Consider the following 17,555-nt stretch of genomic DNA (forward strand, 5'->3'; position numbering starts at 1 on the left):
AGCTGTGCTGTGTGAGCAAAGAGGTTCACTCGGTCATTCCACCTCCTCAAACACCCTCAAGCTCACACGGGAGGCAGTGTAAATAACCCTATGTTGAATTTTTCATCATCACATTCGTCGAATCCAGTAAGAGTGACTGTCGGTGTCAGATTCTGCAGTTATTGCTACTGTTCATCACACCTGGAACTGAACCCTGGTCATTGGGCAGGGCAGGGGTTTGTTCTGATATTAGCCTTTAATTGGACTGGAGTTTAGTATTGTGGATCTGTCATAAATAAAGTTCAAATTTCATTATCATTCAACCATACACAAACACCCATGAATACATCCAAAAGATACAGCATCCCTTCAGGGCCAAGGTGAAAATCACATTACTGACACTTATTCACAGCCCAAGGCACATGTAACATGTATAAGATAGAAAGTAAACATTGTCACACAAAAGTATATATAGCCCAGGACCCTGTGAAGTGATGGTGCATGGGTGGCATTGGCAAGAATAAACAGTCCTCAGCAGTCTGCAGAGGAACATACGCATGCAATCCAGCTTGTCCTTCCACCGAACAAACACTGGATGGCAGCACCAATGGGAGAGGCCAGCCCCCAACCTAGCATGGACGTCGCACCGCACTGCCTCTGGCATCTGCACTCTTGGACTGCTGCAGCAGGCGAGCCCAGGGCTTGAGGCCTAGTCTGTGCTACAACGGAGTCCACACAGTTTCCCCTGCTGTCTCGCCAATAAACAAGAGAAACGGACTTGCAGCACTTTACATTACGAATGTCCAACAGGGTCTTGCGATCACAAGAGAAATGTCCAAGATGATCAACCAGTGTTACACCGCCCATTGTGTTCGTGCACCGATTCTGATGCGTTCCTGTAGAAGGCAGTAACGGGGTCTGCGCCAGGCCCGGTTTTTCTGCCGATGAGCAGCTTGCTGATGGGGTAGACCTGCAGTAATCGAATCAAATCAAATTTAGTTATCATTCAAACCATACATAGATACCGCTGAACCGGACAACATTCCTCTGGGGCCAGGGTGCAAAACATTCAAAATAACAAGCAACCATTTAAAAACAGCAAGTAAAATAATTCAAAATAGCGACACAGAAGCATTTTCACTCAAAAAAAACCTAACATATATATAGGCCAAGACCCTGAGCAACAACGTCTGGCAATCAATGGTACGGTGTCCAGACGCATGAAATCCATCACTAGAACATGGGAAGGCTTCCTTCAAAGTTTAATTGTGCACAACAGAAACTGTCCAGCCCCTGTCGCCAAACTGCTCTGAAATTTCTGCTCAGAATTATAAATTTTATATCGATATTGGCCAAATGAAATCTTGTGCAGCTTCTAATGCCTTATTTGCATACATAGAATACTTATAATACATTCTTACATATTATTAACTAACAAGGTGACATGCAATTTACACGTACAAATTGCTGCAGGAACTTAGCAAGTTAGGCAGCATCTGTGGAGGAGAATAAATTGTTGGTATTTTGGGCAAATACCTTTTCATCACCAGTTCTGTAGGTCTCCTTATTCCACCCCTCCTGGCGATGGTTAACCTGCTCACCAGTCTTTGATTTCACACCCCTCACCCCTGCTCGTACTCTGGGGTCGCTCACTTTCCTATTCCCTGCATCAACAAAACAAACACCCCCCCCCCTCGCTGGTGTCATTTTCCCTGGTGTCTCTGTCACCCCTCTACCCCCAACTCCTTTTACTAAATTGCTCACGTTACCCTCTCTGTCTATCAGTTGACCCATTCCCCCAATCAATCTTGGTCTGACCCTTCTCTTCCCCATCCCCTCCATTTCTGGGTCACCCACTTCCCCCCAATCCCCATCACGTCCATCACTGGATCACCACATCCTCCTTTCTAAATCCCCACTCACATGTGTCGCTGGGTCACCCCTTCCCCATCTGCCTCAGACCTGTCTCTTTATTCACTTACACCTCTCCCACCTCTATAGGTCACTCCCCTTCCTACCTCAACCCCCAGTTGTGGAATACTCCCTTCCCTGGGTCTACCCACCACCTCTCTTTGGCTGAGCCTTCACCATGCCACTCTATGTTGCCCCCTTCTCCCTTTTCTCCACCCCTCTCCGTCACTTGGTTGTCCCATTCCACCCTCACCCCATCTCTGGGTCACCCCATCTCCCACCACCCCTGCCAATCCTGTGTCATCCCACCCACCAGTGTTTAGCTTGTCATTTTCCACCTTCCTTCCCCTTTCTCTGTGTTGGCGCCTTTCCTCTCCCCCGTGTATTGGACACTGCATCCCACCTCCCCTCCCTCTTCACCAGAGAGGGGAGACTTCTGGATCTCCCCTTCCCTCCGCCCTCATCAGTGGGTTGTTTCCTTTTCCCTCATTTCTGATTCTTCCCTTCCCTGCTCCTCTGGGTCTTTCCTACCCACCTCCCCCAGTCTCTTGCTTGCCCCCACCACACCTCACCCACACTAGTCAACTCTGGGTGTCTTCTCCCCCTCCCACCTCCCACCTCCCATCTCGAGGTCATCCCATCTCCTCCCCTTTGTGTCAGCCTCTCCCCCCCCCCATTCTCTGAGGCACACTTTTTTTCCAGTCGTTCCTCCCCACCCAATTCCCTTCCTGTGTCACTCCCTTTCCCTGTCTCTGTGACACCCCCTTCCCCACCATGTCTATGGGATATCCCTCCTCACCTTCACACCCCACCCCCATCTCTGGGACACCCCCTTACACGCATCCTACTGCCCACGTCTGGTTTGCCTCCAAACACCACTCCCGCTCCCTGTCTATGAACCATGCTCTCCTGCTCTCTATTCCTGAGATGTCTCCTCTTCCTCCATCTGTCTCTGGGACCCTACCTTCCCCCTTCCAACCCTCCCTACTCTCCAATCTGGGGCACTTCTGGTCTCCTCTCCCACCCCCCCCCCCCGCGTCTCTGGTCAGCCCGATCCCCACCTTCCCCAGTTTGTCTTTGGGAAGACCCCTAATCTCCATTCCCAAATCCCCACCCTCATTACTATATCAACATCCCCATCTGGGACTCAAACCCTCTCCTCGTCTCTGGGCAATCCTATCCCTTGTACTCACAAAGGAATGTCCCCTTCCTCTTCCTCTGACCCTCATTCTGTCTCTGGAAGCTCACCCCTCTTATCTCTAGGATGATCCTCCCCGCATCCACCTTGCACACCCCAACTCTGGAATGTCCCATTCCCCTCTCACATCTGCCTTTGGGACGGCCCCTTCCTCCTCCAGAATATATGTTTGTGTCACTGCATCCCTCTCCTCCTCCCCCTTGTCTGTGTGTCAACCACTTCATCTCCTCTATGACTACCTTCCCCCATTCCTAACATCCCCTCCTGCCTGGGGCACTCCCCCTCCCAAGTCTCTGGCACATTACCCCCACTCTCTCCTTCGGGAGTCTTGGATAATCCCTTTCCCCTGTGTTTCCAGGACACCCCTTCAACCCTGTCTCTGTGATGTGCTATTCCCCCAGCACCTTGTTCCTCCTCTGCCCACTGTGTATGTGACAACTCCCGTACCCACCCACTCCCCATTCTCTGAATCGTCAACCCCTGGTTCGGGTCACAGCCCTGTGATACCCTGTTTCTGGAAGCACCCCCTTCTCATCCACCCCACTAACTGCCACAGCTCTACAATACCTCAACCAATAAAAACCATAGGGCATAGGAACAGAATTAGGCCATTCAGTCCATCTAGTCTGTTCTGCCATTTGATCATTGTTGATATTTCTCTCAACTGCATTCTTCTGCCTTCTCCCCATTACCTCTGCTTTGAATATACCCAACATCTTGGTATTCACTACTGAATACGGCAATGAATTCCACAGACTCACCACCATCTGGCTAAATAAATTCCGTATCATCTCTTTTCCAAAGGGATGTTCTTCTATTCTGGCCCTAGACCACCTTATTATAGGAAGCATACTCTCCAGATTAACTCTCTCTAGGACTTTCAATATTTGATAGGTTTCAATAAGTTCCCTCCCACCCTTCACCTAAACCCCAGAGGAGGCCCAGAACCATCAAACTCTCCTCATACATTAACCATTTCATTCCCAGTATCACTTTTTGTAAATAATCTCTGGACTTTCTCCTTTCTCAGATAAAGGGGCCAAAACTGCTCACAATCCTACAAATGTGGCATTACATCCTTACTTTTATATTTTGCTTTGCCGCAGGCAAATAACCTCTTCCTCAGTGTGAGCAAGACAAAAGAGATGGTTACCGCCCTCAGGAAAACTCGCTCCACTCACATCCCTCTTTACACCAGTGGCACAGCAGTGGAAAGTCTGAGCAGTTGTCCTGGGAGTGCAAACCTTGCACAAACTTTCATGGTCCCAGAACACATTCTATGCAATCGGGAAAGCTCACCAACGCCTCTTATTTTCTGAGGAGGCTGAAGAGAGCTGGGGTGTGCAAATCAATACTCATGACCTTCTGCAGATGCGCAGTTGAGAGCATCCGAACATGCTGCATCATTGTGTGGTCCAGATACTGCACTGTGGTGGACAGGAAGGGTCTACAGCGGGCAACTAAAGTGCCCAAAGCATCACTGGCGCCAATCTACCCACTATCACAGACATACATACAGAAAAGTGCCAGAAAAGGGCCAGTAACATCACTAAGGATCCCACCCATCCTGCAGGTAGACTGTTTGTTCCATCAGGGAGAAGGCTACGCAGCATCCACACCAGGACCACCAGACTCAGAAAGAGTTACATCCCTCTAGCTGACAAGCTGATCAACACCCCACCACCTCTTCTTTATCATGTAAGAGCTACCTTATGTACAGATGCTGCTGTATCTTGCGTCACTTCCTGTACTAATAATCAGTGTACATACATAAGCTACTCTTACGTATTTATATTGATTGCGTTCTTTATGCTTATTGTGTTATTTTATGTTGCATTAAATCCAGAATAACAATCGTTTCACTCTTACATCAGTATACTGAAGAATGACAATAAAGAACCTTGAAACTTGAATGTTCTAGTCCTCTCAAAATTAATGCTTACAATGCATTTGCCTTCCTTACCACTGACTCGACTTGCAAGTTAACATTTAGGGGATCCTGCACAAGGTCTCCCAAGTCACTTTGCACAACCAATTTCTGAATTTTCTCTCTGTTCAGGAAATAATCTATGCCTTTATTCCTTCTACCAAACTGCATGACCATACACTTACTTGCACTGTATTCCATCTGCCACTTCTTTGACAATTCTAATATAAGTCCTTCTGCAGACTCCCTGCCTCCTCAACACTGCCTGTCCTTCCATCTATCATTGTATCATCTGCAAACTTGGCCACAAAGACGTTAATTCCATCATCCAGATCATGACATATAACATGAAAAGAAGCAGATCTAAACTCACCCTCAGTGGAACACCAGTAGTCACCGGCAGCCAATCAGAAAATGCCCCTTTATTCTCACTCTTGCTTCCAACCAGTCAGCCAATCTTCTGTCAATGCCAGAATCTTTCCTGTAATACCATGGGCTCTTATCTTGTTTAGTAACCTCATGTATGGATCCTTGTTTCTGAAAATCCAAGTAAACAACATCTTCTGAGTCTGCTCTGTCTGTCCTGCCAGTTACTTCCTCAAAAGAACTCCCAACAGACCGATCAGGCAAGATTTCCCCTTAAGGAAACAATGCTGACTTCAGTCTATTTAATAGTGTGCCTCCAATCATCATCCACAATATTGGACTCTAACATTCTGCTAACCACTGAAGATAGGCTACCTGGCCTGTAATTTCCTTGCAATTTCCAGGCCTCTGGAACCTTTCCAGAATTTAGTGATTCTTGTAAGATCATGTCTGCACAACCTCTTCAGCTACCTCTTTCAGTACTTTGGAGTGTAGGCCATCAGGTCAGGTGACTAATTCTATCTTCAGATATTTCTGCTTTCCAAGCACCTTCTCCTTGGTAATAGTGGCTACAACCACTTCTGCCCCCTGGCACTCTCCAATTTCTGGCATCTTCCACAGTGAGGCCTTATGCAAAATACCTTTTCTCAGTTCATCCGCCATTCCTCATTACTACTTCTGCAGCATCGTTTTCCAGCGTTCTGATGTCCACTTTCAGCTCTCTTTAACTCTTTATATCTGGGGAAAAAAATTGGTATTCTCTTTTATATTATTGACCAGCTTACTTTCAAATTTCATCTCATCTCCCCTTATTGCTTTTTTTTAGTTACATTCGGTTGGTTTTTACAAAATTGTCCACCCTCTAGCTTCCCTCTTTTTTTTTGCTATATTCTATGGCTGCCCTCTGTTTTTATACTGCACCTTCCAAATTGCTCCAGAAACACCAGTCATTGCTGATCTACCATCTTCTCAGCTATTGTCCCCTTCCAATCAACTTTGGCCAGCTCCTCTCCCATGACTCTGCAGTTACCTTTCCTCCACGGTATTATAGATACATCCAAATTTAGCTTCTCCCCCTCAGGCCGCAGGAGTCAGAGCCTGTGCCGGACGCAGTCCCTGGCTGTATATGAAGGGACTTTGGCTGGAAGGAGTTCCGTGTCTGACCTGTCCCTGTGAGTGTGTGGTGGGATAGTATATGGAGGGAGCCTCACTCTGTGTTTGATACTGTCCCTGGGAGTGCATGATGGGATGGTGTGAAGAGAAGATCGGGATTTTCCAGTGCTTGGAATTCGGATAGAGCATCAGTCCCTCTTTACCTCTCTTCCTGGAACACACTAGGATGCTGGGACCTGGAGAGCGGTCAGGTGTGAGGAGCAGGCTGGGCTTCATGGTGCTGCTCCTTCAGGGAGGATTAGGGAAGCTCTTCCAACCTCAGCCTTGGCTGGCAACATGTAGTGGCGGGGGGGGGTGGGCGCTGGAGCGTCAATTGTGTTTCAGGTGTGCTGTCTATACAGGTTCTGAGATTTACACCCATGCGCACTCTCATGCACGCATGCACCTCACATGTGCACCCAACTGGGACAAATGCATGCACGCATACATGCCTCTGGTCTGACACAAGTGGTGGAGGTGGATACAACAGGGTCTTTTAAAAGACTCCTGGATAGGTACATGAAGCTTACAAAAATAGAGGGCTATGGGTGACTCTAGGTAATTTCTAAGGTAAGGACATGTTCGGCACAGCTTTGTGGGCCAAAGGGCCTGTATTGTGCTGTAGGTTTTCTATGTTCTATATTGTGCAGATACAAACACACGACTTGTGCACACATAGCACCCCAGATCTGTGTAAATTCGTGCTAACATACAGATATTCACAATAGGCACATGCAGTGGCACACTCAAACTCACATGCATGCAACTGAAATGCACAGCACTCAACTTCCACATACACATACACTGATATATACGCATAAACAGACATACTACGCATATAGAGACTCCTACACATACTAAACTAAGTATGTGCAGTCACTAGCCGCACTTGAACGCATCCAGCATACACAAGCAGTACCACACATAGCCACACACGGAATCTCTCTCACGTCTGACAGCATTTCTGTCTGAAAGAAGAGCTAGTAAGAGATTTGAAAGTGGGAGGGGGAGGGGGAGATCTGAAATGACAGCAGAAGGCTTTCAAATCTCTTTCTAGCTCTTCTTTCAGTTAGTCCTGACGAAGGGTCTCAGTCCGATACGTTGACTGTACCTCTTCCTAGAGATGCTGCCTGGCCTGCTGCGTTCACCAGCAACTTTGATGTGTGTTGCTTGAATTTCCAGCATCTGCAGAATTCCTCGTGATTGGGTATATGACTTTAGATCTGACTATTGGAGGACAAACTTTGCCTCTGCCTGCAGTAGACACGATGACAAAGGAGAACCTCACATTTCAATGCAGTGATAAGGATAAATATTTGTGGGACTATGTTGTTAGTGAGTTGCCACCGATTCCTCACTTGACTACAGACTGGACACATGTTGTGGAGTAGGCAAGAGAGATATTCCATCGATGACTAAACACACTAAAGTAATTAAAACGCACGCTGATAAGGCTAATGAAATAGTGAGTGACTCAGACTTTTGGGGTAAATTTTTGGGGATCAAGTGTTTAAATACATCCATGAGTGAGGGTGGTATCCCGTGCTGCTGTAATATTAATTTTATGTATGTTGACAGTTGTATTGCCTTTAGTCGGGTAGGGAATGATATCGCGAAAGAATGTGGAGTATTTGATCTGAGGATAAGTCCTTCAGTAGTTTATCCGGTTGTAGCTCCATGGAAGCTTGTATGGCCTGACATAGACTGGCATTTGTTAGAGGTAACAAGGAAAGAAAGATATAAAACAGATTTGGTAAATGCATTTAACTGTCATGTGATGGAAGAGTATAGTGATCATACTCACATTTATACGGATGGTGCGAAGGAACCTGAAACAGGAGTGACAGGGTTTGGGGTGGTAATACCAGCAAAAGAAATTGGAATCAGCAGAAGAACATCTAATAAGTTAGGGGTGTTTACAGTGGAGATGCTGGCAGTGTTGGTTGCGTTGCAATGGGTGCAGAAAGCCAGACAAGCCAAAGCATTGATATGTTCAGATTCATCCTCAGTTCTAGCAAGTTTAAGGTCTTTTCACACAAACAGTCGGCAAGATGTACTTTATGAAGTCCTTCAGTTAGTTACAAGAATTGCAAATCAGGGAGGTCAGGTAAAATTTCTATGGGTTCCAGCACATGTAGGAGTGAAGGGGAATGAGAGGGTGGATGAGTTGGCAAAGGGGGCGTTAAAGAAAGAAAATGTGGAAATGCACATTAGTATCAGTAAAGCAGAGGTTAAGTGTGTAATCTGGGAAAAAGTCAACCGAATGTGGCAAGAAAGATGGGACAGGGAGGGGAAAGGGAGGCATTTATTTCAAATACAAAAGAGAGTTGCAGTTACTAGGGTAGGTAATGGAAACAGAAGAGAGGAAACTGTGTGGACTAGGTTAAGGCTGGGACACTGTGCATTAAACAAAACATTGAAAATGATAGGGAAACACCAGACAGGATTGTGTGAGGAATGTCAGGAAGAGGAGTCAGTAGAACATGTAGTTTTGTGTTGCAGGAAGTATGGGATACAGAGAGAGATGATGAGAAATAAATTAAGGGAGTTGGGGATGCAGGAATTCACATTAAAAGGGTTGCTGGGCATGGGTGAGAGAGCACAAGTCCGGGTATTTTTAGCGTTTTTAAGGGGTACAGGGGTTTTTTATAGAATATGACGAATAAACAGGAATAGGATACTAGGATGGTCAAAGATGGGAGGGTGAAGTGTAGGTTTGTGTGTGTGTGTGTGCACGATTGGGTGAAGGGATTTAGAATGTATGTCTAGTGCACATTCTGGAGCAGAGGGTGGCGGTAATGCACCATTAAGCTGGATGCCAACCGCCGTAAAACAAGACACAGACAGACAGTTGTATTGCTTAATGTATATCAACAGAAAGTGGAAGGCTGAAGTATTGCGAAAGGTAGAGGATGATTTTCTTATAAAACAGAAGAGATGATTGTTGGTATAAAGAGTGTGTGAATTTCAATAATTAAATGTTACCTTTATCTTAATATAATGGAAATGTAGCACACCTGCCGATGGTCCTATGGGTAGGCAACAGAACGAGAAGAAGATTAATGATCCGAAGATAAATATTCTTGGATCAGAAGGAGGGAGGTGTTGGCCAGACGCCTAGTAGGTGTGGAAACAGTTAGCCAGTTTGTGAATTCACATGTTTGTTAGTTGAGCTAGTGGATACATGTCAGTAAATACGGATTCTCTGTGTGCCAAACTGATCATTATTACTAAGTGGTAATCCTTGTAACAACACTTGCTGCTTCACAGAGAAATCATTGTGCACTGCCTCTGCAATCATGAGCTTCAGCCTCAAAGAATCTGATGTTTCCATCATTAGTCAATGAGAAGAGTAGTCTTGACTTAAGACTAACTTTAAAGAAACATTCATTTTTAAATGAAGCAAACCGAAGCTGTAAGCAACTTTGGTTTTATGCCGGATTAGAAAAGCTGTCAGTTCCTCCAAGTACAAACAGAGCATAATATTCTCAGTGTCGTACTGGAGGGCCGTCATGGTTTATACACTGGTCTTAAAAGTGTCCCAACTCAGTTTTTGTCAGCACTGTCAAACTGGATTTAGAATGAGGCTTTGTATAAAAGCGATGTACAAATGTAGTGAAAAATCAAGAGAAAGAAACCAGTTTAGAAGTTAGGCAACAATTTAAAGACTCTGGATTCCAAGTAGTTAATTTTCAGAAAAATTGATAAATTGGCTTATTAGTTCCATGTACCAGGATACAGTAAAAAATTTCTTGCAAATTGCCTGCACAGATCAATTCATTAAACAGTCCATTTAGCTAGTACAAGGTAAAGTAATAACAGAGTGCAGTCTAAAGTTGTAGTCTGTCCAGCCTCTCCAAGTCATGGCAATACCCTTGTAAACTTTTTCCATACACTCTCCAGTTTAATAGCTTCTGTCCTGCAACAGGGTGACCAAAACCGAACATAATACTCAACTATTGAAGTGCAGCCTGAAGAGTATTCTGTTCATCTCCTCATGGAAGTGATGGTAATACACTGCCATGGACTGAGAATTGGTGCTTGGCGAGAGAGAGCATAAGGTGAGAATAAATGGGTCATTCTCAGGTTGGCTGTGACTAATGAGGTACCACATTGGTGAGTGCTGATCCCCACTTATTCCCGATCTCCATCAACCACTTGACTGAGGGGAAGAAATGCTTGTGTTCCCTGTGGAGGAAGATACCATGTTATTAAAATCTTTGAAGCTATTTAATCACTTAGTGAGTTCTAGAGTCAAACCACACAGAAACTGGGTCCTGCAGCTCAGCTGGTCGAGATGTGCATTCAATTCAACCCATTTGTCTGCATTTGGCTTAGATTCCTCTGAACCTTTCCTATCCATGTAATTATCAGAGTGCCTTTTAAATGGTGTTAATGCACACGTCAGAACCACTGCCTCTGGGAGCTCATTGCATATGCTGACTACCCTCTGGCTACAAAACTTGCCCATTGGGTTGGTATTTAAATTTTCCCTTCTCACCTTAAAACTATGCCCTCTAGTTCTCTATTTTCCAACCCTGGAAAACACGCTGTAATACTCAATCCATCAACATCCCTCATTTTGTGCAGCTCTATAAGATGATTCCTCACTTTCATGTACTCCAGTGAATATGGTCCTTGCTTGCCCAACCTTTCCCTTTAACTTCGGTTCTTGAGTCTGTTGGTATTTTCCTCTGCACTCTCTTCAGTTTCATGACATCTCCAGTTTAAAAGGTTGACCGAGAGCTGTATACAGTATAATATTTCAAATGCAGTCTTATCGACATCTTGTACAACTACCGCATGAAGACCCAACTCCTTTTCTCAATGCCCTGATTGATGAAAGCCAATGTGCCAAATGCCTCTTTCATCATCCTGTGTTGTTAACGAATCCCTAGGTTTCGTTTGCTGTGGGCTGTCTCTTTAATAGAGTGCTTGAGTGAGGCAGGACTAACAATGACATCATCCGGCAGCTTTCTCAGCTCACTTCTGACTTTACGGACAGAGAGAGAGAGAGAAACAGTCAGCTGGAATGAGAGAGACAGAACGGCTACTCTCGTAGCCTGAGTAAGACTTGGATTTAAGCACTGCCGGGGCAAGGTTTGCTCCAGAATGTGTGTCTGTCACTTGGTATAATCCAAAGGAGTGGATTTAGGAATGTCCTGTGGGACCACTTGAAGTTAACCCTTGCCTGGGTATGTTATGTGGTAATCACTTGAAGACGACCTTCCTGTGACAGGTCACTTTGGTGATACAAGGGGTGATAAGTTTGTGGCCTAAGGTAGAAGGAGCCAATTTTAGAAAACCTAGCACATTTATTTTTCAACATAGTCCCCTCCTACTTAGTCCAGCAGTCGTGGAGCATACGGATCTTGGACCTCCAGTGTGTCCACAGCAGGAGTGATTGATAAGTTTGTGGCCTAAGGTAGAAGGAGATGAGTTATATAGCTCTCTTTACATGCACATGCAGTTCAACTCTTTGAGTGATTATGCAGAAAGTTTGAAGTTAATAACTCATCGGGAGTGATTGATAAGTTCGTGGCCTAAGGTAGAAAGAGATGAGTTATTAACTTCAAACTTGCATGTAAGTACCCCTGTCACCGCTCTAAAGACGGCCTGGGATTGGCTCCAGGAGTGTTCTGCAATGCAGAAATTATTGAGGAGTCTCTATTTCAGAAAGTTGATGATTTTCTGAGAATCTCTGCCAAGGACCATGTCAAGTTAAGGGATCTGGGGGACTTTGTTATGGAACTTCAGTGTGTTGGGGAAGAGGGGTACTTGCCAAGTTTGATCTACCTAGACACTGTATACGGCATCGGCCCCATGGTATAGAAACTCCCCCGTGGTTTCCAGGAAAAATGGATATCCATTGGCTTGAGATTCAGGAAAGAGAATGATGGCAATTTCCCTCCATTTGATTGCTTCGCCAGGTTCATCTGCTATGTTACAGTACACACTCGTGGCCAGCATCAAAGAGCTGTCAGCATGTAGGTCATAGTCAATGACCTAAGTAACCGCTCATTGGCCAGGTCAGATGTCTTTCAGCTGTTTAATGCTACAAGCCACCATCTTCACACTCACTCAGAATCTGCACTGGTATGATCTTCAAAAATCTGAAATAGAATCTGTGCTGGCTTCCAGGTTGAGTCAGTCAATGGTAAGGTCAGCCTTTCTCTCCTGCCACTAATTGAGTGCGACAAGATACTCAATATTTGCTCTGAAATACCAATGGCAGATGCAGCTCTTCACCGGCCACAACTGAGAAGTGTAGCAGCACACTTTCCAGTTCAAACCCAATGCAGAGATCCTCTTTGCGCTTGGGAGAGACATTGTAAGGGTGTATGGAGTCATGCAGCAGGTCAATGGACCACACAATGGCCCTTTCACACAGAGAGTGGATCTGGACTGGGTGCTGGTGGGTGATGTGTGCTTGAGAAACACACATAAGCCAAGTATGGGCACATTCAAAACTAGTGTGATAGAGAATGACCGTCTTCCTATCCTCACCCCCTGCAACAGCTTCATGTGGCTGAAGGAGAAAGTCAGTCACGGCGGAGATTGATGTGACAGTCCGTCCAAGCATAGCAGGGTGACAGAGGAGACACTTGTTCAGCCGGACAAAGTCTGACAACAAACCTGCCCCATCCAGCGAAAACACAATCTTCCTGAAAACAATAGGCAAGGAGGTCAACAGGGATGAGACAAATAATTGGGTTCTTCTCTCCCCTTTAGAGTTCCCTGGGAGTGCTTAACCGACAATCGCGAACAGACCCTTACTGATCTCATCTCCCTGAAGCAAAACCTGAGAAGAAAGCCAGAGAAGAGAGGACGGTTTGTTGCCTTAATGGGCAAGATTCTTGAGAATGACCACGCTGCGTTAGCACCACCACAGCGAGGAAGTGAGGAATGTTGCTACCTACCAATTTTCGGAGTCTACCATCCTCAAAAGCCTGGTCAGATCCAAGTGGTGTTTGATTCCAGTGCCCAGTATTCCGGCGCAGGTAAACATGGAGCCAACACCATTCAGTCTGTGGAATGTCATTTCTGTGTTGATGACAGGCTTGTGTCTATACCTACCGATGGTGAAGCTATCGACCTCCTGCAGAGGACCCAAGCACCCCTCAGTGGGTCTAACCTGCGGCCGTATATGTTTGCTTCAAACAGTGAAGCTGTTATGAAAGCATTCCCGCCTGAGGACCGTGCAGCGGTTGCTGAGGACCCAGACCTCGGTGAAGAAGCCATACTTATTCAATGTAGTTTGGGACTCCTGTGGGACATAGTGACTGACACCTTCACCTTTGCAGTATCAATCAGCAATGTGCCACTCACTCGGTGCAGTGTTGCCACAGTGAACAGTGTGTTTGATCCCCTGGGTTTGGTGGCTTCTCTCGCTATCCCAGAAGCTCCTTAAGGAACTTCCCACAGACATGTGTGACAGGGACATGACCCCCCACCCCCCCCAACCTCCAGGGAGAATCTCCACAGGTGGGAACCCTGGAGGGACTCACTGACAGACTTAAAGCAGCTGCACATTCCTCGAGCCCACACAGCAACCTCTCTCTCCAAGGCAAAACAACTAGTGCTTGTTGCTTTGTTGTTTGTTACGAGTCAGCATACAGAGAGGAGGTGCAGCGGCTATCGGACTGGTGCAGAGCCAACAACCTGTCTCTGAATGTGAACAAAACAAAAGAGATGGTTGTTGACTTCAGGAGAGCACGGAGCGACCACTCTCCACTGAACATTGTTCCATTAAGATCGTTAGAGGCACCAAATTTCTTGGTGTTCACCTGGTGGAGAATCTCACCTGGTCCCTCAACACCAGCTCCATAGCAAAGAAAGCCCAGCAGTGTCTCTACTTTCTGCGAAGGCTGAGAAAAGTCCATCTCCCACCCCCCATCCTCACCACATTCTACAGAGGATGTATTGAGAGCATCTGGAGCAGCTGCATCACTGCCTGGTTCGGGAATTGCACCATCTCGGATCGCAAGACCCTGCAGCGGATAGTGAGGTCAGCAGAGAAGATCATCGGGGTCTCTCTTCCTGCCATTACAGACATTTACACCACACGCTGCACCCATAAAGCCAACAGCATTGTGAAGGACCCCACACACCCCTCATACAAACTCTTCTCCCTCCTGCCATCTGGCAAAAGGCACCGAAGCATTCGGGCTTTCACGACCAGACTGTGCAACAGTTTCTTCCCCCAAGCCACCAGACTCCTCAATACCCAGAGACTAGACTGACATCTACATCATTTATCATAATATTGTAATTTGTCCTCTACTGTGCCAATATCTTGTTTATTATTTAGTGTACTGCCCTGCACTGTTTTGTGCAGTTTATGTAGTCCTGTGTAGGTCTGTAGTCTAGTGTAGTTTCTGTGTTGTCTTACATAGTCTAGTGTACCCTTGTGTTGTCTCACTTAGCCTAGTGTAGTTTTGTGTTGTTTCATGTAGCACCATGGTCCTGGAGGAATGTTTCATTTTTACTGTGTATTGTACCAGCAGCTTATGGTCAAAATGACAATAGAAAATGTGACTTGATTTGATGTGTAGTAATACTATAACTTTGAAAATGGATGGAGAATTTGCATTAAGTCAGATTTCCATAAGTCAATTCTTTTGTAACCTTGGCAACCCTTATCTGAAGCAAAATGCAGTTGGATGGGAAATCACCCTTACAGGTCTCAGCCACCTGGTTCCCACTGGCAACCTTGGGATACTCTGAAATGAGGGATAAAGGCAGCATTTTTAAATACACATCCAACCTGTTCTTACGTTTGGTACATTTTGTTTAATGTCTTTCAGTCATTTTTTCCTCTAAATCAAAATGTTGCAAAATGCCCAGTAAAAAAGGGTCTGATAACCTTGTTTGACCATACTTGTTTAAAAACGTAACAGGAAAGGAACAGTGTACTATGTTACATTCTGTGCCTGGACAGCCTTGTTTGCTTTCACAGAAGGTCACTAATCTGCGACTGTATCATTTTTCTCAGACTTTCTGTCAGAAACAGTCACCTTATCTAGGGGAAGTCACATTTTGTGTTGAACTTTATTGCTTTCCATTTCCCAAAGAAGACTGATGTTAAACATCATAGCAAAGTACTTCATCGTGATCTCACAAAGGTCAGGCAGGGAGTGTTCTGCCCTTTGAGCAATCCTTACGAAAGGTTTCGGCCTGAAATGTCGACTGTACCTTTCTCCATAGACACTGCCTGGCCTGCTGAGTTCCTCCAGCATTTTGCGTGTGTTGCTCGGATTTCCAGCATCTGCAGATTTTCTCTTGTGAGCAATTGATTTATGGTTTTACTTTGTGCTTAAGAATATTCAGCTTTTAGTTTAAAATGAGCAGTTTCGGATCTGTATTCGGTCACTTTCTGTGCAGTCAGGAAGTAGTAAGTAGGAAAGCACACTGGCTTGCAGAAGGCTAGAGGTTTATGTTAGGAGTGAAAAAAAAAGTTTCTTTCTAAAGCTATCCTGTTGTTTTCCTAGTAGAAGCATTGCTTATAAATTGATGTTATATTGTTTAGAAGTTAAGCTAAAGGTATCATTAAGATTTTGCTGAAATAGAATGCTATTTTTGAGTTCATTAGACAGTAATGTAGATGATAATACTTTACACATATTTACCTGCAGGAAACTTAACTTGTGTGAATCTAACAGTGTGGTAATTGCACTGTATTTTGTTGTTTTTCAGTTTCACACCTTATTCATTACATTATGCCATTGAGTCTGCAATAAAACTAGGGAGCTAGAGGGCTATATCTTGACTCTCATGTCATTTTTGAATGGAATTTGGCTGACTGTCTAATAGACATTACATGCCTCAGTGAGGGCAGTACACCCAGAAATGGAAAAGTACTAGCACAAAAGTACAGGTATAAAAATTACTTGCCTTTATCCATACCTATGAATACATATCAACAATTTTCTTTAAAATCCTGAAAAAGTTCCCAACTTTTTGAAAGAAGGTAAAACATATCTCTTACCTGAAGGAAAAATCACAAATGATGAATCAAAATATTGTCCTATTATTTGTTTCCAAACTACAGTGGCATGCAAAAGTTTGGGCACCCCTGGTCAAAATTTCTGTTACTGTGAATAGCTAAGCGAGTAAAAGATAACTGATTTTCAAAAGGCATAAGGTTAAAGATGACACATTTCTTTAGTATTTTAAGCAAGAAAACTATTTTATTTCCATCTTTTACAGTTTCAAAATAACAAAAAAGGAAAAGGGCCCGAAGCAAAAGTTTGGGCACCCTGCATGGCAGTACCTAGTAACAACCCCTTTGGCAACTATCACAGCTTGTAAACACTTTCTGTAGCCAGCTAAGAGTCTTTCAATTCTTGTTTGGGGGATTTTCGCCCATTCTTCCTTGCAAAAGGCTTCTAGTTCTGTGAGATTCTTGGATTGCCTTGCATGCACTGCTTTTTTGAGGTCTATCCACAGATGCTCAATGAAGTTTAGATCAGGGGGACTGTGAGGGCCATGGCAAAACCTTCAGCTTCCGCCTTTTGAGGTAGTCCAGTTTGGATTTTGAGGTGTGTTTAGGATCATTATCCTGTTGTAGAAGCCATCCTCTTTTCATCTTCGTTTTTTTTTACAGACAGTGTGATGTTTGCTTTCAGAATTTGCTGGTATTTAATTGAATTCATGCTTCCCTCTACCAGTAAATGTTCCCTGTGCCACTGGCTGCAACACAAGCACAAAGCATGATCAATCCACCCCCGTGCTTAAGAGTTGGAGAGGGGTTCTTTTCATGAAATTCTGCACCCTTTTTTCTCCAAACATACCTTTGCTCAATGCAGACTGTCCTGCTGATGCAAAAACAAATTTCCTGCTATTTGTGAGTGATGATTCTGATATAGGTCCTTATTATGGGTTGAGGTTGGGAAGGGGGCAAGGAGAGGGGAATCATGGTTAGGAAAAGGGGAAGGGAGAGGGGAGGGAGTGGGAAGCACCAGACAGATATTGGTAATGATCAATAAACCAACTACTTGGAATCAAATGATCTTGCTAGTG

This window comes from Mobula hypostoma, chromosome 29 (assembly GCF_963921235.1).
Source record: "Mobula hypostoma chromosome 29, sMobHyp1.1, whole genome shotgun sequence".
NCBI classification, from domain to species: domain Eukaryota; kingdom Metazoa; phylum Chordata; class Chondrichthyes; order Myliobatiformes; family Myliobatidae; genus Mobula; species Mobula hypostoma.